Here is a 22,684-nt window from a genome sequence, read left to right on the forward strand (position 1 = left end):
GAAACTGCTGCTGACCCATTGCCCTCTTGCCTCAGGCAGCTTCTGATGGTAGAACAGTTTCTGAGAGGCTGGCTGCCTGAGGCCTGGTTTGTTTTGTTTTGTTTTGTTTTGTTTTGTTTTGTTTTGTTTTGTTTTGTTTTGTTTTGTGTAACTGGCTTGAATAGATTTGCCTGGTTCTTGGAAATGGAGATTTAGGTCTAGTCTCCTGAAGCCTGTCACGGAGTCATCTTGTCTCACTGTGTTAAGGTAGGCAACTCAGGCTCTGGAAGACAGAAACTAAACAAAACAACAAAACAAAAAAATACCAAACAACAACAAAGAAACCCCAAATTCTCTCACAGATGTAGGGCTTTGTTTCATATTTTTGTATGTGTGTATTTAATTGAAGTTGCATATAGAGGTCACGTATTTTGAAAAGGGCCTATAGGTGGGAAACTACAGACTTTAAGGGGTTACCTTATGAAAGATAATAGAGGATATGTGATCTCAAACTGGGAGGGGATAAAGTAAAGGACAGAGAAGACAAGCCAGATAGGGGGCAAACTTATCAGTTCCCCAAGCTAGATCAAATATTGGTGTGGTTTTTGTGCTTTATTAGAATAGTAGACATTTGTTTATGTCTTCTAAGGGACAATTACATAGCTATATATATTGCAAATTTTAATTATAAGGATGGTAATAATAATTTACTTATTATCTTTTAAAAATCCCTTTCATATATTACATTCTACTCCTCCCAGTCTCTCTCCTCTACCTCTCCTCTATCCCCCAGATTCACTCCTCCTCCTCCATTTCCCAACAGAAAAGGGCAGACCTCCCTCTCTCCCCACTTGTGATTTCTTTCTTCTCTCTCACAAGTGGGACTGAGGCATCCTTACTTGGGCACTTAAGCTTGTTGAATTTTTTGAGTTTTTGACTGTATCTTGGGTATTCTGTACTTTTTTTTATTGGCTAATATCCACTTATTAGTGAGTACATAACATACATGTCCTTTGGTGTCTGAGTTACCTCATTCAGGATGATATTTTCTAGTTCTATCTATTTGCCTGAAAAACTCAGAATGTCCTCATTCTTAATAGCTGAGTAGTATTCCATTGTGAAATTTAGCCACATTTTCTGTATCTACTCTCCTGTTGTGGAATATCTAGGTTGTTTTAAGCTTCTGGCTATCCAAATAATGCCGCTATGAACATAGTGGACCATGTGCCCCTGTGCCATGGGAGGACATCTTTTGGGTATATTCTCAAGAGTGGAATAGCTGGGTCTTCAGGTAGATCTATTTCCAATTTTCTGAGGAATCTCCAGATTGATTTCCAGAGTGGTTGTACCAGTTTGCAATCCCATCAGTGATGGAGGAATGTTCCTCTTTTTCCAAATCCTCTCCAACATGTGTTGTCACCTGAGGTTTTAATCTTAGCCATTCTGATTGGTGTAAGGTGGTGAAATCTCAGGGTCATTTTAATTTGCATTTCTCTGATCTCTAAAGACTTTGAACATTTCTTTTGGTGTTTCTCAGCCATTCGAGATTCCTCAGTTGTGAATTCTTGCTTTAGTTCTATACCCCATTTTTGATTGGGTTGTTTGTTTTTTTGGTGGTATGCTTCTTGAACACTTGATATATTTTTGATATTAGCCCTCTATGGAATGTGGGGTTAGTGAAGATTTTTTCCCAATCTGTAGGTTGCCAATTTATGGACAAGGGGTCGTAGTGGGGAGGGGTGGGTAGGTGGGGGGTGGTGTGGGGAGAGGAGAACCTGATCTGGTATTGGGTGAGGGAAAAGGACTGAAGCCCTGAGGGCCAGCAGAAAGAATGAAAACAGGAAACCTTGGGAAATAGGAGACTGATGGTGGTGGTGGTGGGTGCTCCAAAATGCACCAGAGACCTGGAAGGTGAGAGACTCTCAGGACTCAAAGGGAGGGACTTTAGTTGAAATGCCAAAAGCAGTAGGGAGAGGGAACTTATAGAGACTACCTTCAGCAGGAAGACAGGACATCAAATAAGGGAGGGGGGCATCCCACAGTCACAACTCTAACCCATAATTGTTCCTGCCTGAAACAATTAGAGGGATGCAAATGGAGAGGAAACAGAGAAAAAGAAATTCCAGGGACAAAATCAAAGTGGTATCCCACTCAAGGGGAGCCCCCAAGGTCTGACACTATTACTGTGGCTATGGAGTGTTCACAAAAAAGGGACCTAGCATAACCACACTCAGGAAGACCCAACAAGCAGCTGAAGAGTCAGATGCAGATAGTTGCTCCCAATCAATGGACAGAAGCATCTGACAATTTTTGTGCCACTTTTACTGTAGCACATCTTGCAAGCAGGACAAATTGTAGGTTGAAAGTTTTATAGATGGGTTGGTGTCCCAATAGAGTTATTTTTAAATTTTGGTGTTGTTTTATCCAGTGAAATGATTAGATGTTAAAAACAATACATTTATTTTACAGCATTTTGAGCACTGAAAATTAACAGCAAAATATTTGCTCTTGTAAATATATGGCTAATAGTTCTCAAGGTCATTCCAGCTGTCCTTTAGTATGAAAACATTGTGCCACACATTGGTGTCCAGATAAAAGTTCTGCAGCATAACTTTGAGGTTGGCATCTCTTGATGCATGTCCTTTTAACATTGTCTTTATGAGAGCCAAATCTCGTTCATTAGCATTACTATAAATTGAGTATAGTATATATAATTTTGTGGAGAAATAAAGATTCATTTTACTGTTTTTGATAACATTGCTTTATTTGCCAGCAACTGATCAAGAGTTATGCACATCTTATAAATGTCTTCATTTGTTTTTGTTTTGGTTTTTTGTTTTCGAGACAGGGTTCTCTGTGTAGTCCTAGCTGTTCTGGAACTCACTCTGTAGACCAGGCTGGCCTTGAACTCCGAAATTCCCCTGCCTCTGCCTCCCAAGTGCTGGGATTAAAGGTGTGTACCTGGCCTTGTAAATGTCTTGAAACAATAAAAAATTATAATGATCTCATGGTTATATAATTTTCTATTACATTAATTTTTATTTTTCTTGTTTTACTTATTTTATTTTAACTTCTGATTATTTATATTTTTTGAACAATTCATCGTTGTATTAATTATTCTTATTTAATTAATGTGATATATACTCATCAGCTGCTACTGATAGATCATTTGATAAATAGACATATCTTTCTTTGACACTTAATTAGGAGTATTATCTAACCTTTATTAGGACTTCTTTTTTGAGTTTGACGTTTGAAACAGAATAGTAATTAAAGCATTAGTTTATGTCTTGCTGTTCTCAGTGATTCTGGAGTTATTATTACTCTGTTTATTATTCTAATATGTAGAAATTTTGATCATCTTGATTGGTGTTACAGAATATTTTTGCATATAAAGAAATACCCTGTATTTGTTCTCGAAAAATCATATACTATTACACATATTTAATGTTTATATGTGTGTGTATACATGCATATATATATATATATATTCTTCTTTTTAATTAAATTTTAATTTTTTTCTTTATTTATTCACTTTACATCCCACTCACCGATGCCCCCCTTCCTGGTCACACTCCACACAATCTTTCCCCCATGCCACCCTCCCCTTCTCCTCTGAGTGTGTGTGTGTGGGGTCACCCTGGGTATCTCCCCTCACCAGCTAGCACTTCAAGTCTCCTACTGAGGTAAGACAAGGCAGCTCAGTTAGAACATATCTGCCATACAGGTAACAGCTTTTGGGATAACTTCCACTCAGGTTGTTCAGGACTCACATCAAGACCAAGCTACACATCTGCTACATATGTGCAGGGACTCCTAGGTCCCACCCTTCTGTGTTTTTTAGTTTGTGGTTCCATTCATTTTCATGGCCATCTAGCCATCACTATTGTCCCTAATGCCTGATGCTGAATTCTCCATTCTCCTCCCCACCTTCCTCCCTCCTAGGTTCCTTCCGCCATCTGCCTCTTTTGACCATTTTACTTCCCCTTCTAAGTGAGAGTCAAGCTTCCTCACTCAGACCTTCCTTCTTATTTAGCTTCTTTGGGTCTGTGGAGAGTAACATGGTACTTGTATTTTATGGCTAATATCCACTTATAAGTGAGTACATACTATGGATATACATTTGGGACTGGGTTATCTTACTCAGGATGATATTCTCAGGTACCATCTAGTTGCCTGAAAAATTAATAATGACTTTGTTTTTAATAGCTGATTAGTATTCCATTGTACAGATGTACCACACATTCTTTATCCATTCTTCAACTGAGGGACGTCTAGGATGTTTCCAGTTTCTGGTTATTAATAAAGCTAATTATGAGCATAGTTTGTCTTTGTCAGATGTTAGAGCATCTTTTGTGTGTATGACCAGGAATGGTGTAGCTGGAACTTGAGGTAGTACTATTCCCAGTTTTCTGAGAAAAATGCAAATTGATTTCCAAAGAGGTTTTACAAGTTTGCACTCTGACCAGCAATGAAGATGTGTTCCCCTTGCTTTACATCTTTACCTGCATATACTACCTCCAGAGTTTTTGATCTTAGCCATTCTGACAGCTGTAAGATGGAACTTCAGGGTGTCTTCATTTACATTTCCCTGATGACTAGGGGCATTGAACACTCCCTTAAGTGCTTCTCTGTCATTAGAGATTCCTCTGTTAACAATTCTATTTAGTTTTATACCCCATTTTTAATTGGGTTATTTGGGGTTTGGGTTCTAATTTCTTGAGTTCTTTATCAACTTTGAATGTTAGTCCTCTGAAACATATGAAGTTGAGGAAGATTGCTTCCTAATCTGTAGGTTGCTCATTTGTCCTAATGGCAGTGTCTTTTGCCTTACAGAAGCTATACAGTTTCATAAGGTCCCATTTATCAATTGTTGATCTTAAGAGTCCAAGCCATTGATGTTCTGTTCAGAAATTTGTGCCTGTACCAATGCTCAAGGGTATATTCTAGTTTCTATTCTATGAGATTTAGTGTATCTGACTGTATGTTGATGTCCTTGATCCACATGGACTTGAGTTTTATGCAGGGTGATATATATATATATATATATATATATATATATATATATATATATATATATTTTCTACATGTAGACATCCTGTTAATTCAGCAGAAATTGTTGAAGATGCTCTAATTTTTCCATTGTATGATTTTGCCTTCTTTATCAAAAATCAAGTGTTCATAGGTGTGTAAGCTTATTTCTGGTGCCTTTTATTCAGTTCCATTGATCAGCATGTCTGCTTCACAACTAATTCCATGCAGTTTTTATCACTATTGCTCTGTAGTACAGCTTGTGCTTTCTCCTGAAGTTATTTTATTGTTTAGGATTGTTTTGGCTATCCTGCATTTTGTTTTTCCATACATAGTTAATTGCTCTTTCAAGGTCTATAAAAATTATGTGGGGATGGGGATTATATTAAATCTGTAGATTGTTTTTGGTAAGATAGCTATTCTCACTATGTTAATCCTACCTATCCATGAGGTTTGGAAATTTTTACATCTTCTGATACCTTCTTTAATTTCTTTCTTTAACAACTTGAAGTTCTTTTCATTCAGTTCTCCACTTACTTGGTTAGAGTTACATCAAGACATTTTATATTATTCATAGCTATACCAACAGCGTTGTTTCACTATTTTTTTTCTTGACCTGTTTATCATTTTTATAAAGGAAGGATACTGATTTCTTTGAGTTAATTTTGTGTCCAGATCCTGTGCTGAAGGAATCCTCTGGTAGAATTTTGGAGTTGCTTACGTGTATTATCATACTATCTGTAAATAACAATACTTTGACTTCTTCCATTTCAATTTGTATCCCATTGGTTTCCTTTTGTTGTCTTATTGCACTGGATAGACATTCAAGCACAATATTGAATAGATAAGGACAGAGTGGGTAGCCTTGTCTTTTCCCTAATTTTTGTGGACTTGCTTTAAGTTTCTCTCCATTTAATTTTATGCAGGCTATTGGTTTGCTATATGTTGCTTTGATTATCTTTAGCTATGGACCACATAACACGGATTTCTTTAATACTTTTAACATGAAGGGGTGTTGGATTTTATCAAAGGCTTTTTCAGCATCTAGTGAAGTAATTATATGATTTTTTTCTTTCATTTCTTGTTTTTTACAATAGAATAGGTCTCATGTATTAGATTTATAGAAAACACTTAATTGTATAAAACTTACAGGGAAAATGGCCATATTTGAAAACAGATAAAAGGATCAAAGTAGAACACAGAATCGCATTGAATGGTACCATAGAACACACTAAAGTGGTATGTATAACCAGTCCCATTGGAGCCTGTACTGTCAAATTCTTAAGTATTGATTTGTACTGCTTGTTTTTCCACTGACATGTCTCCTCATTTTTCAAAGCACAAGGAGCTGCTACTTCTAACTGAGCCCAGCATTTCAAAATTGGAAACTCTTGGTCACAGTTCAATATAGTAAGTCGGGGTTGTTGACCACAAAGAAGGTATCTCCATCTTTTTTGTGTGGCTGGTGATAGTGATCGTTCACAGGTAAAAAAGGGCTGGAAGCAGTTGATGCACTGTGCATCCTGTTGGGCATAAGTAAGATTTGCAGATTCTTTGGACCAATAGTTAAAACCTTCTGATACTGTCACTGCCTCTCTTATTTCTCTTTTTCATAATGAAGCCAACTCATAGGGATCCACAAAGAGTCCTTTTGAAAAATAATGTTTAAATTAATTCCAGCAGGTCTTTAAGTCATCACTGCCTTCTCCAAATTTCACTTTTATTAAAAAAGGTCTCTATGGAAACCATCTTTCAAAAATTCTTGCCTTAAAATAATTTCAGAACAAGTGGCCCTTACACAAGCACTGAAGGGGACATCACTGAAGTCCATAGCTGGCCAGCCCAGCTTCCCAGAGGAGCAGCCAGGCCACAGTACTAGCAGCCAGGGCGTTGAAGCCAAATGCCCGAGTTCTTTCAATTTTTATATTGTGGATTATGTTGATGAATGTTCATATATTGTACCATCCCTGCATTCTTGGGATGAAGCTTGCTTGATCTTGATGGACATTGTCATTGATGTGTTCCTGGATTTGGCTTGCAAGTACTTTATCAAGTAATTTTTCATCAATATCCATAAGAGAAATTGGTCTGAAGATTTCTTTGTGTCTTTGTATGGTTTAGATATAAGGGGTACTGTGGCCTCATTGAATGAGTTTAGTAGTATTGAAAGGTATTGGTATTATCTCTTTGAAAATCTGGTAGAATTTTGCACTAAGACCCTCTGGCCCTGAGCTCTTTTTTGTTTGGGAGACTTTAATGACTGTTTCTATTTATTTCGGGGTTATAGGGTTGTGTGAATACTTTACCTGATCTTGATTTAACTTTGATAAGTGGTATCTGTCTTTCTGTCTTTTGGTTAGTTTGACTAAGGGTTTGTCTATCATGTCTATTTTTTCAAAGAACAGTTCTTGGTTTCATTGATTCTTTGTATTTTTTTAAATTTTGTTTCAAATTGATTGACAGGTCTGCCATTGTATGTTACCTGACTTTTTCCCCATGTCCCCCCTTTTTAATATTCTTTCTTTTTTTTTTTTTTTGTAGAGTTTGTGTTTTGATTATTTGCTGGGAGAATTTTCTTTTCTGATCCAGGCTAATTGGTGTTCTATAAGCTTCTTGTATGTTTACAGGCATCTCTTTATTTAGTTTGAGAAAGTTTTCTTCTATGATTTTTGAGAATATTTTCTAGGCCTTGGAGCTGAGACTCTTTTTTTTTTTATGTTCCTATTATTCTTAGGTTAGGTCTTTTCATAGTTTTCGAGATTTCTGGATGTTTTGTGTCAGGAATTTTTAGAGTTAGCATTTTCTTTGGTGCATGTATTTTCTAAACCTGAGATTCTCTCTATCTCCTTTATTCTGTTTTTCCTGTTCTCTTCCCTTCTTTCCTGTTCTGTTTTCCATCTCCAGGAATTTCCCAGTTTGTGTTTCCTATATTGTTTCTATTTCTAAGTTAATATCTTACCCAGTTTTATTTATTTCCTTCACTTGTTTAATTGTGTTTTCTTGTATGTCTTTAAGGTACTTGTTTCCTCTTTGAAGACCTCTATCTGTTTGAATGTATTTATCTGTATTTCTTTAAGTGATTTATTCATATCCTCATCAAAGGCCTCTATCATTTTCTTGTATTTTGGTTGTGTTAGAATATCCAGGGCTTGCTATAGTGAGGTAACTGTACTTTGGAGGTGTCATATTACCTTGGGTTTTGTTGATTGTGTTCTTTTGAAGGCCTTTAGCCATCTGCATAGTTTGGGTCCCAGGATATTCTTCTTGCAGTAGGGAAGGAACCTCAGTGGCCCAGATGCAGCAGGCCTCTGTTAGGAATCCTTTGGCTGTATGGTTCCAGACCTGCAAGTCTTTATGATTCTAGAGCCTCAGGTTCAATTATGGTACTGAGGTAGCAAGAGAACAAGGGTCTCCCTGGGATTTCAGGCTGCTCAGGGCAGCTTGGCTTGACCCCTAAGGTTCAGCCAGCAGAGAAGATGAATAGGGGAAGAGAAACTAACCTGTATGAGTCAGGAGACTCAGGTATGATTATGTTGGGGGTGAGTAGGAGAGGCAGCAAGAGAATGGAGCAAAACCTCTCCTTCTAAAGTATCTCTTTTTTTAAAATGTATTTTTGTTCTTTGATTAGTGATTGTTAGACTTTTTTTCTATGTGTTCATCTCTTTGTTTTTTGAACTGGTTAGTCTTTATTGTCACCTTGATAAAATTTAGAGTCACCTGGGAAGAATAAACCTCAAATGAAGAATTGCTTTGATCAGATTGCTCTCTGAACATGCCTTGGGGGCATTGTCCTGATTGATGATTGATGAGAAAATCCCAGTCCACTGTGAGCAGCACTGTCCCTAGGCTGGCAGGCCTAGGCTATATAAGAAAACTATCTGAGTATGAACAAGAGAACAAACAAACAAACAAACAAACAAAAACTAAACAAAACAAACAAAAAAAGAACACACACACACACACACACAAACCCACCTACCCTTGACTTCTGCTTCAGATTCCTGATTTGAGTTCTTACCTTGACTTCCCCCACATAATTGAGTAGACTTGGAAGTGTAAAATGAAGTACATTGTTTCATTTTCAGGTTGCTTTTGGCCAGAGTGTTTTATCACAGCAACATATAAGCAAGCTAGAAATTTTTTTCTGTCATATTTAATAAAATATTTATTTGGGGGGGGCAATAAATGTCAAAGTCTGTATAGTCTGTATGTGTCCCAGTGATAGGATTTAAGTCATCTGGCTTGGCATTAAGTGCTTTAGCCATCTCAGACATCTCACCAGCCTTATATGACTTTCTGATTCTGTCATCTGTGATTGTCTTCATTTTCCTAAGTTAAGATAGGTCTAAGTTAAGATATGATATTATTCATGAAAGATTTCTCTATTTTATATTACTGACATCCAAAACACTTAAAGATTGGGCTGTGGTTTACTTCTTTATCGGTTTTTGTTCCTATTTTTATAGGTTTTTTGAGTCAACTTTTCTAGTCATCTAATACCTGTACCATGCTTACGAGCCTTTGGGAAACCTTTTTTCTTCAAATCAGAGCCAAACCTTATGTAGACATAGTTGCTACTTATTTACTTATTTGATTTAGCTCCCCTGCCTTGGTCAAGCCATTAAAACTTTTTCATCTACCTAGAACTGGTAGGTACCTCAGGGCATCCTGTGAAGTCAATAATTTTCCCCTAGCTTCACTGCAATTCTGGGCCACTTAGTTATTTATTAGTTGTAATTACTTTCCACACAATTTGTGGTTTAAGTAAGAGATTCTTCCTGCAGTTCTGGAGATCAGAAGTCTGATTTGACCTCATTCCATAGGGTCAAGTTAACCAGCAGATATTTTGCTTTTTAAATTCATTGCAGGATTATCCATCCCAGAGCTTTCTCCAGTCACTCATGGCTACAGCTATTTAATAGTTTCTGATTGTCTTATGTGCCCTTTAAAATAATCCAACAACACTACCCTCACAACAGAAATACTCTTTGGCCTTTCTTTTTTTGTTACATCTTTCTTCCTCTCTTTACAAATTTTGACAGGATATTAGGGATTCCTAATGAACAATCAAAGATAGTTTTTCTATTTCATCACTTAGAATCTTGCTCACATCTGCAAATTTCCTTTGTCATGTAAAGTAATATATTTAGGGACGCAGAGCATAAACATTTTTGGGGAACCTTATGCTATTTATTCCACAGTTTCTCTTATTTTGTGTAAGCATAAATATACTTAAAGTTTAAATGTAGATTTTCATGTTGTCGTTAATGAGAGATATGTCCAGTATTCATTGATTAAATAAGTTACTTGGTATTCTCCATCACTCTGTGTTCTTACCCACTGCTCTGCCATATTGAGCTACAACCAGTCAACTGATGTGGCAAGCAAACACTGCAAAAGGAGTTCTGCTGCCACATATCCTTATATCAATAAATCTTAAGAATAAGCAATTTTTGCTAGATTCAGCCTATCTGTTTTTATGTGGAGGTCCTTGATTCACTTGGCCTTGAGCTTTGTACAGGGAGATAAGATGGACCAATTTGCATTCTTCTACATGCTGACCACCAATTGAACCAGCATCATTGTTGAAAATGCAGTTTATTTCCCACTGGATGGTTTTGGCTTCTTTGACAAAGATTAAGTTACCAGAGGTGTGTAGGTTCATTTCTGAGTGTTCAATTCTATTCTATTGATCTACCTGTCTGTCTGTGTACCAATACCATGCAGGGTTTTTTGTTGTTGTTGTGTTTTTTGTTTTTGTTTTTGTTTTTTATCACTAATGCTTTGCAGTACAGCTTGAGGTCAGAGACGGTGATTCCCTCAGAAGTTCTTTTATTGTCGAGAATTGAGAATTGGTTTTGTTATCCTGTGGGTTTGTTTTTTTTTTTTAATTTTAGATGAAGTTGAGAATTGATATATCTGTGAAGAATTGGGTTGGAATTTTGATGGGTATTGCATTGCATCTGTAGATTGCTTTTGGTAAGATGGCCATTTTTACTATGTTAATCCTGCCTATCCATGAGCATGGAAGATCTTTTCATCTTCTAAAGTCTTTGATTTCTTTTTTCAGAGACTTGGAATTTTTGTCATACAGACCTTTCACTTGATTGGTTAGAGTCACAGCATGATATATTATTTGTGACTATGGTGAAGGATTTGTTTTCCTAATTTCTTTCTAAGCCTGTTTATTCTTTGTGTAAGGGAAGGCTACTGATTTGTTTGAGTTAATTTTATAACCTGAATCTTTGCTGAAGTTTTTTATGAATTGTGGAAGTTGTCTGATAGATTTTTTGGATTGCTTACATATGCTATTATATTATCTGCAAATACTGATATCTTGACTTCTTTCTGATTTGTATCCCATTGACCTCTGTGATGGTTTGTATATCCTTGGACCAAGGAGTGGCACCATCTGAAGGTGTGGCCTTGTTGGAATAGGTGTGACCTGGTTGGAATGGGTTTGTCACTGTGGGTGTGGGTATAAGATCCTCACCCTAGTTGCCTGGAAGTCAGTCTTCCACTAGCAGTCTTTGGATGAAGACATAGAACTCTCAGCTCCTCCTGGGCCATGCCTGACTGGATACTGCCATACTCCCACCTTGATGATAATGGACTGAACCTGTAAGCCAGCCCCAATTAAATGTTGTTTTTTATAAGACTTGCCTTGGTGATGGTGTCTGTTCACAGCAATACCCCACTCCCAGTACCAACTTCTGTCTTATTTAGGGTTTTATTGGAACAATTAACAGACAATAAAGCAAGGATAAGGCACATGCTGAAAGTAAGTGCTCAAGTTTGGTGTAAAATATAGGCATTGTCAGATATTTCTACATGATATATACACTATCACAGGTGATTCTTGTCAAGCAATCTGGTATGAGACAATTAAAATTGGTTGTATGATAATAATTATTATAATATCTAAATATTGCTATATTTTACATGTGTGCATGTGTGTGTGTGTGTGTGTGTGTGTGTGTGTGTGTATGTATGTCCGTTTGTGTGTGTACACATACTTGTGTGTAAAAGCAAAAGGTTGATATCAGGTATCATTCTCAATTTCCTTTACTGCCTTAGAGTTCCTTGTTCATCTCAGAGATAATTGATTTGGAATAATTTTTGATTTAGAGCTAGCCAGCTTGTCTGAGATATGACCTGTCTCAGCCTCTTGAGTACTGGGATTATAAGTTCAGGTGGCAGTCATTCTTCCCAAACTTTCATATCGGTGCTAGGATATGAGCTGTAGTCATCACATGTGTATGGTAAATTGTATGGAAATTTCCCTATTCCCAAATAATTACAAAAGTGACTTAAGCGCAAACATTTTCAATGTTTAATTTTATATTCAATATGAGTATTTACATGCTAAATTAGCTGACTTTTAACACAGGAATAGAATTACCATGAATTTATGTCTTAGTTGATTGTTTTTATATTATTCTTTTAATAAAAGAGATCAGAATACCAGCTATTGATTGTGTGACTATAATTGATCTGGCATTGGAAAGTGAATTTTTTTCCAGTTAATGTAGTGATTGGAATTGATTTAGCAGTAGACCTCACAAAAATGTCAATAAAATACTGAGAGTAATGCAAGAATTTCTCTTAAAAATAACTGTAATTCAATTATAGCCCTCAGCCCTACCTACACTAATTAAGATCATCAGTATTCAGCAGGAGACTAGATTGCTATTTTGGGTTGCTTATTTAGAAAACAGTCCTGAGACAAGTAAGAGTCATTCTCTTTATAAAATCCAGTCACATATTTATCATGATTTTTTTAAAGCTTCACTTTCTTGTTAGATGCAGGAGGCTAAAAATAACAAGTTGTATGTTTGCTCCAAAATTTTAGTACATACATTTTTTTCACCAAACAGTACATTCTGGAAGATGTAATATTTTAAAAGTTTGTAGTAATTATTAACAAAACACTGATGTAATTTATACCATATGTGTCGAACATAGGTGCTTAATGTATATCATATTCAAAATTGTAAAATTGTAAGACACATTTTATATTATATTTCTCTTTGCAGCACAGTGTTTGCAACTCTCCCTGACACTGTTCCCTTTTCATTAGTGCTGCTACTCCTTCCTCATTGCCTATCTGCCTCTAACTGCTTCCAGTTTATTTGATATTTTACTATAAATTATGTCTTAGATATATTTCAATTTGTGTGAAATTATATTTTATCCATATTCAATTTCTTCTCTATATGTTCACATGTGCATGTCTGTGTGTATGAATGTCTCTCTATATATGAATGTGTGCTTATATGTGGATGAGTGTGTATATGTATGTATGTTTGTGAATGTGTGTGTGTGTGTGTGTGTATGTGTGGTATGTATGTGTGTATGAGTGTATGTATGTATGTGTGGTATTTGTGGTGTGTGTGCGTGTGTGGTAGAGCACACAGTATAGTTAAATCTTTCTAACAGGCTTGATATGATTCTCATTTAAATTCCTGACCAGAGAGCTTTATTGATGTAAGAATACTGAAACTGCTTGGTCTACAACAGAAAAAGCATCCAGAGTAGGAGATAAAAATCAATGAACTTCTTCCTTTCTTTGAAAATCACATGTAAAAAGAAAAGCAGTGGTACAACTTGACTTATTTATGTAATTGATCTGCATTCTGGCTCATGCTGCCCATTTCTTCTACCTGTAGTATAGTTTGAGGACTGGCAGGTTGTTTGAGGACCACACTTTGAATAATAACTTTAGATATTGAATTTTTTTCTCTTCTTATGTAATGTTTCCCTCCTGTTAAATGGTGTTATGCTTGTCCCGTTTTCTTCTATTTTTAAAGGATCTAAAACATCTATCAAAATTTTCCATGCTACAGTCCTTTACCATGATGAATATTCATCTACCAATTTAGTTTTTTTTCTGATTATCAATGCTTCCACACTTCTCTAATCTATATGTTACCTGTACCTGTGTATAGGCCTAGATTTTTTTAAAACCTTCATTAATAAGGGTTGTTAAATCCTTTAACCTCCTTTCCAGCCTGCCACCCACCAGAGGTAGTGGAAAGGAAAGGTTAATAATAGGGCAGAAGGGGATATGGACCTGATTAGAAATAGTTCTTTTGGGTTCCAATCTTTGTTGTCTGGATATCAGCAGTTGAGTTCACATGAATCAGCAATAGTAGCTTGATCCACTCACAAGTAGCATTCATGAGTCTGCAACACTGTTTGATCCAGAAGAAACAGCAAGGCTCTGCCAATCAGCTGGATTCTGCAGAAGCACCAAGACATCACCCGAATATCACGAGTTCTTTGGTGAATTTCTCTGTACTATATCTCAAAAAAAGGATGATCAGCGATGAAGGTAAGGTGAACCAATGCTCCAGCGTTGTCCATGGTCTGTTGGGTTATAGTATACCCTTCATGAACATCACATGTCCTTTCAACCATCGCCTCCAGTAGAACATCATATGCTTTTTCTCCCAAGCAGCTTCAAGAAAATCATGACTTACCTGTTCTCAGCAAAACTTCCTCTCATGTGTCTACTTTAGCAAAATATCCTCTCATAAGACAGTTACCAGCATAACATCACATGACAAAATTGAGTCTCCAAAGAAACCAGAAATTTACACTTCACTTAGGATGCAGTAAAGAAGGTAAGCTTCTCACACAATTTCTATCTCTAATCTTGCAGATTGTAAGAAGAAGGTTTTACAATTTGAAGTACTGGAAAGTAGCCAAAATGCAAAGCAAAAGTGCTCTTTGCAAAAAAGAAAACACATTAAAAATAAAATTTGAGTTAATAAATCCAGTGGTAGAAGGCTAGTCTCCAGAGCTTTTGTCTTTAATAGCGAGGTGAAATCTTCAATCACGGTGAGCAGAGTGATTAGTTATTACTGTTTCTAGGAAGGCATAGATAGCTTTTCTTGCAGAGTATGTTCACATACATTTTCCAAATGGTGCTCTTTGTTTAATCAGTTTTGTGGTTCCATCTTCACTGGCATGAACATTTTTCATGTTAAATTTCTCATCTTCACTTACTTTGTGATCTTTAGCCTCTTTGTGGACCTCCAACCACATCAAAATTAGTTCTTCCAGCTGCAAGAATAGTTGATATACTTGTTCCAGCTTTTATTTGTTTTTCCCATTTTAAACATTAAATGTGTTACTTTCATGGGATCAACCAGATTTTTGTCAATTAATTGAAGTTAGCATTTACTCTTTAATGTAAATTCATAAAGTTGTTTACATGATATATTTGTTTAAAAATTGGCATGTATTTAATACTGAAAGTGATCTCTATTTGTATGATTTACATAAAATTAGTAAGGAAATAGGGGGCTAGGGAGGTGGCCCCCTATTTAAGAGAGCTTACTGATCATGCAAAGGACCCCAGTTTGTCACCCATTAAATAAATGGCAATTCACAACTGCCTATAACTCCAGTTTCATGTGATCTGACTCCTTTTTCTGATTTTTATGGACTCATATATATATATATATAGTACACATTCATCTATTTAGGCACACACAGGTCCTCATGTACTGGCATGTACACACACATACACACACACACACAATTTTATGGTTTTTTGTACATGTATACAGAAACATATTCATGTAAGTATTAATTATTTTATTTAAAACTCTGATATTTTAAAAAATCTTTACTTTTTCTCCAATGTAATCCTTTTCACTAGAAAAAACAGAAGCCAATTTCCACTCTGTATGTATAAGATTACTGTTGTAGATACTTGTTAATTTATTGCATAGTCTTTGTAAAGCTTTGTAAAACTTTATATTTACCATTAAGTTCAGACATGTTTTCAGTAAATATTCAAGTGAAGATTTATGAGAAAACCCTGCTAATTAAGGTCAGCATCTACCATGTTCAGATAGCTCCGCTGAGCTCAGTGCAAAATGGAGGACTTCCTCTACCAACAGGGCTTTCCCTTCCCTGACTTGCCTGGGCAACCCAACTCCCAACACACTCTACCTGTGAAAAGCCAAGTAGTCCTTGGCACACCTACAAGTTCAAATCCTGATCCCTGATCAGAACCAGACCAGCAAGTACCTGGAGTTCCTGGAATGTCTTCTCGTACAAATGAAACATTCACTTAAATTCTTTAAGGCATTTTTAATGATTTTACAATACCCCTGAAAACTACATCACACTCCAATGCTCATATATGGCCTTTGCCTACCCCAAATAAAGTGCATCAATCCAAGCAGACTCTTAATGAAGTTATTAGAACAAGCTAAGATTGTCTAAGATACCTGTTTTATTAAAATCATCTGAGAAGGCATTCTCCCTCTTGGCACTCATTCCCAGTCAAACTAGCATCCTGAAGACCCTCCTTGTTCCAAACTGCTTCAACTTTCTTGTCTTGTATGAGGTGGTACCTGTACATTCTCAAGTATGAAATGGAGGACACATCCTACAGCTGACACACATAGCATACCATGAAGATTAGCTTGGTTTTAAAGTCACTGAGAAGGAAAAGTCCCAATAACAAGCAAGAACAGTATAAAGCACTGAGTTATTTATGCATATGCATATTCATTTTTCTTTATTTTGTTTTCTTTCATTACTTTTTAAAAGTTTTCTGAGTGTCTCCTGAGTTCTAGATGTAATTTTTTTAAAAATATTTTTGTTTCTTGAGACTTATAAAATAAACTTAATTTTCTCCTCCTAATTCCAAACTCTTCCAGGTAATGTTGCGTTCTTTCAAACTTACGACCCCTTTTCTTTATTTGTTGTTAAATGTATATGGTGTGTGTGTGTGTGTGTTTGCTATTTTCTGTAATGGTGTGTAATCCTTGTTGTAATATATATATATATATATACATACACACACACATATATATATATGTGTGTGTGCGTGTGTGTGTGTTGGTATGTGTGTATACCTGACATAGTGTATGTATGTGAGTGTATGCATTAGTCTATATGTGTGTCTACATACTTAGAATAATGTGCATACATTAAAGCCAGATAACAAACTGCAGAATAACTCTGTACCTTAAACTTTGAGACATTGTCTCTTGTTCACCAAGGTTCAGGCTAAACAAGTTTTCTTTCCATCTTCCCAGGAGTCTTCTTACTTGATCTTGCATTTCCATTAGAAGGCCTGTGGTAACAAACATCAACTACCATATGTAACTTTATATGCATTCTGGAAATAAGAATTTCACTTGTTAAGATTGTGTTGTAAGCATTTTATCCATCAAGCATGTATACACACACACACACACAAAACACTTATAGAATTATTAAATAAAATTTGAATATTTTATATGAGTCTCTGCAAGCTTATCCATACCAATCTATGGATGCCCCATTTGTTTACACAAAATCAAATTCGTAATGATGCCAAGTTGGTTCACTCATTCATACATTTTGCATACACACACAATTAACTAATGAACTATTCAGAGACAGTTAAGTTTTGACATATATCTAGTTTAACCAGTAGAATTCTTAATCTAGGTAATAAAGTTACATACTTTCATGTGTAAATATATGAGTTCTGAATCCATTTTCAAGTTTTAGTAATGTTGTGGTGAGCAATACTAGGTATTCATGGCCACGTTTTCTCAAGGTAGGTTCTTCAGTTTCAACTCCCTTTCTAAATTTATTAGGGCTTGTTTGCTTGATGGAGGAGAATGAAATGTAGATGTATGCATTCTGTTCTTTGATTTATGGCCCATGGTAGCCCTGAATGTGAGTGAAAAGTAACATGAAAATGAAAAAGTATGTATGAGAGTAAGAGAAGCAAGATGAAAATGAAATATTTGCATGGAAATTGCTGTCTTCAAACAATTTTATGGGATCATATTCAAATCATCCTCTTTCATCACATAGTTAAACACTTAGTACTCGGTAGAAGTCAAGTTAGAACTCTTCATAATAACTGATTGGCTTCTTCATTTATGCATTTCTACCTTTCAAACTGTTAGTTTCTAAAACAATGCCTCACTGTAAAGCTTTGGTTGGTTTGGAACTAGCTGTGAAGTCTAGGCTCAGCTCAAACTTTCAGAAATACACCTGCCTCTCTCCCCAAATGCCAGGATTAAAGGCATGTGTTACAAAATCTGGATGAAGGGCCAGAAATGGTGGTACATGCTTTTAATCCCAGCACTCAGGGGGCAGAGGCAGACAGGTCTCCATGAGTTTGAGATTATTCTGTTCTACTAAGTGCATTTCAGAACAGCTAGGGTTGAACAGAGAAACCCAGTCTCAAACATACAAACAAACAAACAAACACAAACCAAACAAACAAATCAACAACAACAAAAACTACTACCAACTACAAGAAAATAAAGTGTGAAGGAAAGGTATCAGCTCTACCAAAAATACATTTGAAATTGACAAATATATCTTCTAAGTCTTTCTCATAATTCAGAGTAATTAGTGGCTTCATTAAAGAGGCTACATAGCACTCTCCCCAGAAAATAAGAACCTGGAGGATTGAGGAGATGAGAAGGCTACTTTACCAGTTTCATAGCTCATGCCTAAGTTGAAACTTCATTTCTTGTTTGTCTGTAAATCATACAGTTTACTGCTTTATTCATATGACTGACATAGTAATTTTGCTAAAAATATATTTAATCATATCAAAATCATTATGTCAATCTGTAAAGTTCCAAGCTTGCCCAACCTGCAGCCACAGGCCAATGTAGCCAAGATAGCTAAGAATGTAGACCATCTCAACAAATCATGAGCACACTTGAAACATGTACCTTTATTTTTTATTCTAAATTTTGTTCTTGATGATTATTACATTTTTAAAGGACAATGTTGCGTCACAAGGTCACAAAGCCAGATGGATTTAGGTGCTTTTCTGTGGTAGAGTGGCTGGTACATTTTCTTTATCTAATCTCTGATCCAACCTCTAAAATTCTACAAACTCCAATCCTACAGTATTACCTAAGAACTACAATTTCTGGCTCTTACAAATAAGGCTGTTATGAACATAGTAGAGAATGTGTTCTAGAGGTATGGTGGAACATCTTTTGGGTATATGCCCATGATCAGTATTACTGGGTCTTCAGTGCAAAAATAATTTTTATTGTAATTTTCTGAAAAAATGCCAGATTGATTTCCAGAGTGGTTGTACAAGATTAAATTCTACCAGCAATGGAGGAGTGTTCCCCTTTCACCAAATCCTCACCAACATGTGTTGCTGCTTGTGTTTTTGATCTTAGCCATTCTGATAAGTGGTCTAATTTAAAACCTCATCCCATGGGTAAGTATTGTGGGAAATATTAAAAAAGAATCCTCACTATTGCCAGCAAGACACTGTCCATCAACGGACTGGCCAGCCTGTTCTCTTCTCGTGGAGACTCTCTGATTCAGAGCTATGAAATCTTTCCACCCAACTTGCAAAGTTCCCACTGGTTGGTCACTACCTCACCAGACCCATGCTTCAAAACTCCCACAGCCTTTTGTGGTGCACTTCTGGCAAACCCACCTCTTTGTCTCTGTTCCTTTCTCTCTAGAACCCAGTTGAGTCACTGTGTAAAGGAAAACACCACACAAACTTAGTTCAGAATCAATGGTAACTCAATCACTGGGCACATCAACTAGAATCCTAATCTTGTAAACCATATTAAATCTAAAGTGGGAGGCACTAGTAGCTACATCTTGTCATCTCCCTCTCCCAGTCAAAAAGCCCCTATCTATCTCTCTCTGGCTTCCTTTCTTCCTCTGTCTATCCTGGAAGTCCCACTTACTTACCCAGTTATTGGTTCCTTTATTCATTAGGAGAAGGTCACTAGAAGTCACCTGAGTAAGTGACTCATTCCTCATTCCAGACAACCCCTTCCAGGCAAGCAGAATTTACATCAAACATCACCAGGGTCATTCACAACACTTCTCCCTTTCTGTCCACTTAACCCCAGAGGCAGTGAGAATGCAGGGGCAGAGAGCAACTGAGTATAACCCAGGGTGATGCCATTTTTTAAATATTTCCCTCAACAGGTCCTCACCAATCCTTACCATTATTAATCATATTCTGTTATGCTTGTAGTCAGGAACATAACTGTCCTCTGAGAAACTCTATCCAGCAGCTGATTGAAACAAAGCTACCACAGCCAAACACTGAACCCAAGTTGGAGATGTTATACAAGAGTTGGGGAAAGGACTGAAGGTCCTGAGGGGATAGGAACCCCACAGGATAACCAACAGAGTCAACTAACCTGAACCTCTGGTAGCTCTCAGAGATTGAGCCAACAACCAAAGAACACAGATGGCCTGAAATGAAGCCCTTGCCATATATGCAGCATATGTGCAGCTCAATCTCCAAGTGGGCCCCCAACAACTGGAGCAGAGACTCTCCTTAATGCTTCAGCATGTCTGTCTGGGCTGCCTAGTCTGGCCTTAGTGGGAGAGGATACACTTAAATTATCAGGGTGGGAGGATACCAGGGGAGGCACCTTCTCTGAGCAGAAGGGGATGGAGTATGCGGGAAGGTCTCAGTGAGAAGGGGACCAGGACAGGGAGGGAAGCACTTAGGATGGAAATAAATAAATAAATAAATAAATAAATAAATAAATAATAGAAATAATTAACATTTCTGTTAACATCAAGATTCTGTTCCAGGTCTCAGTCAGGATTTTTTGTTCTCTGATGTTTTTTGTTACATTCTCTTAATTCAAGTAAAATATGTAAAATAAGCAACAAGAACGTAGCACAAAAAGTGGCAATTGAAAATTCACACTCAAAGATGCTAAAAATGAAGTACTTGTCTATTTGATGGCCATGAACTCTTCATTTCAGCAACAATCTTCTGCACTCTCAGTGCCATATTTTATGTATGTAGAGTATTCAAACTGTTTCTTTAATGTACAAACTAATTTTCCCTCATGCAGAAGTGCCAGGGAGAGAGTAGTAAGTAGGATGGGGGCTTTGCTGGCTGAGGGTTTTTAAAAGAGAAGGCATTGTAATTTACTCATGAAGACAAATAATATTTATTTTTAATCAAAGAAATGGGGGAAGAAGACAGACAGAGAGGGGTCACAGTTTCAGATAGTTATATCCGTTGGATATTGATCTGTATGTATTGAATAAAGATTCTGAAAGATGTCGAAAGCTTTCCAGAGATGAAACGAGAAAAAAATAGAAATAAAATAAAGGCATAGCTCTTTTTCCTCTGACAAAACATAAAGAAACTATATGATGACTATTCAGGGAAAATACCTACTTCTCTCACAAATTTTTTTGCAGGCAAACATGGGTTTCAATAAATTCATAGATGACATTAGCTTTTATCTCAAGTATGCCAGGATTTTGTCTGGAATATATTTGGGTGGTAATTGTTAGTTTTTAGTGGAATGCATGATACTACAATTAGACTTTGTGTGTCTTGTTTGGAGTCTGACCAGTTTAAAGCTCTGAAATCAGCACAGGACCAAGTAGGTACAATTTATAAATTTATAACACTCTAAAAAGTCAGAACAAGATCGTATGCATCATAACATAAACTTTGGTTTAAAACAGGAGTAAATGTAAAATAGAGAAGTACAAAGAATTGCACTGATTGTCACCCTCTACCAAAGCTACTTGTGATGATACTCTTTGGACTGTGAGCCAGGCACCTTGTAGCTGTAGCATCAAAGGTCAACATGTCTCATGGGCATGTCACAGTGCTGAGTAGGATGTGGCTTTGAACATCCTCAGTCTGGGCAAAAAAGATGTGGGGATTGAAACATCTCAATAGGAACATATAAACAAAATGTAAACTGTGCAAACCCTTAAGCACTGTTCTGAGATATTTAAACAAGGTGCTAACAAGGCTCCTCACAAAGTTAAAAAAAATAGGCCAACTATATGATCCAGTTATATCACCTTAGCACAATCTTAAAGGAGTCTATGTCTTACTACAGAGACATTTGTTGACTAATATTTATTGATACTCTATTGAAAATATTCAGAAAATGGAATTAGTCTAGATGTGTGTCAACTGATGAATGGATAATGAAAATATGATTCATATATACATGGGATGTTATTCAACTAAAAAGAAAGTTTAAATTATAAAATTCACAGGTATAGGTATTGAGTAAAGTTCTAAGTTAAATGTGTTGTTTGGCATGTCCATGCATGTGCCAAAGGCCTCAGTACTTCATCCCAAATGGCAAACTCTTCTCTGCGCTCATGGAAATGCCAAATATTTTGCTCCTTATATAAGTTCAAATGTTGATACTATGGGCAGAAATTGTTTACCATAACTTTCTATCCCTGGGTATTTATGGACTAAAATTTGTTCCCTAATGGGAATGATTTCCAATGAGATTAGATAATCCTGCTTCCTTCTTTAGATAGACACCACAAACCTTACTTCCTTTATTCATCTCTATATCATAAACACTGTCTTCCTCCTCAACTATATATAATATATCTACTGAGCTTCCAGGATGTTGCAGGTTCTCTATTCATGAGCTCAGACCACCTGATCCCAGCCTTTCTGAATGTTTATCAGTTGGTCAGTCATTTCTTTAGGATCTGTCATTTCTGATATTTTTCACTGCCTCTAATCAGTGTTCAACTACTCAGGCCATGTGAGGATTTGGCGCACAAGTAAATGGATGGAGCTGAAACAATTGTTCTCAATGAGGCAACACTGAAATTGAAAAGCAGATTATGTATTTGGTCTTTCATATGTAAAAACCACATTTGAATCTCTAGATAAGTGCATATAAAT

The 22,684-nt window shown here is 36.4% G+C and overlaps 1 pseudogene; it reads right to left on the reverse strand.

Moving 5' to 3' along the window:
- Positions 1-6,128: 6,128 nt before the first annotated feature.
- Positions 6,129-14,518, reverse strand: LOC110306522 (annotated as a pseudogene).
- Between the last annotated feature and the right edge of the window lie 8,166 nt (positions 14,519-22,684).

This window comes from Mus caroli, chromosome 12 (assembly GCF_900094665.2).
Source record: "Mus caroli chromosome 12, CAROLI_EIJ_v1.1, whole genome shotgun sequence".
In the NCBI taxonomy this organism is placed as follows: domain Eukaryota; kingdom Metazoa; phylum Chordata; class Mammalia; order Rodentia; family Muridae; genus Mus; species Mus caroli.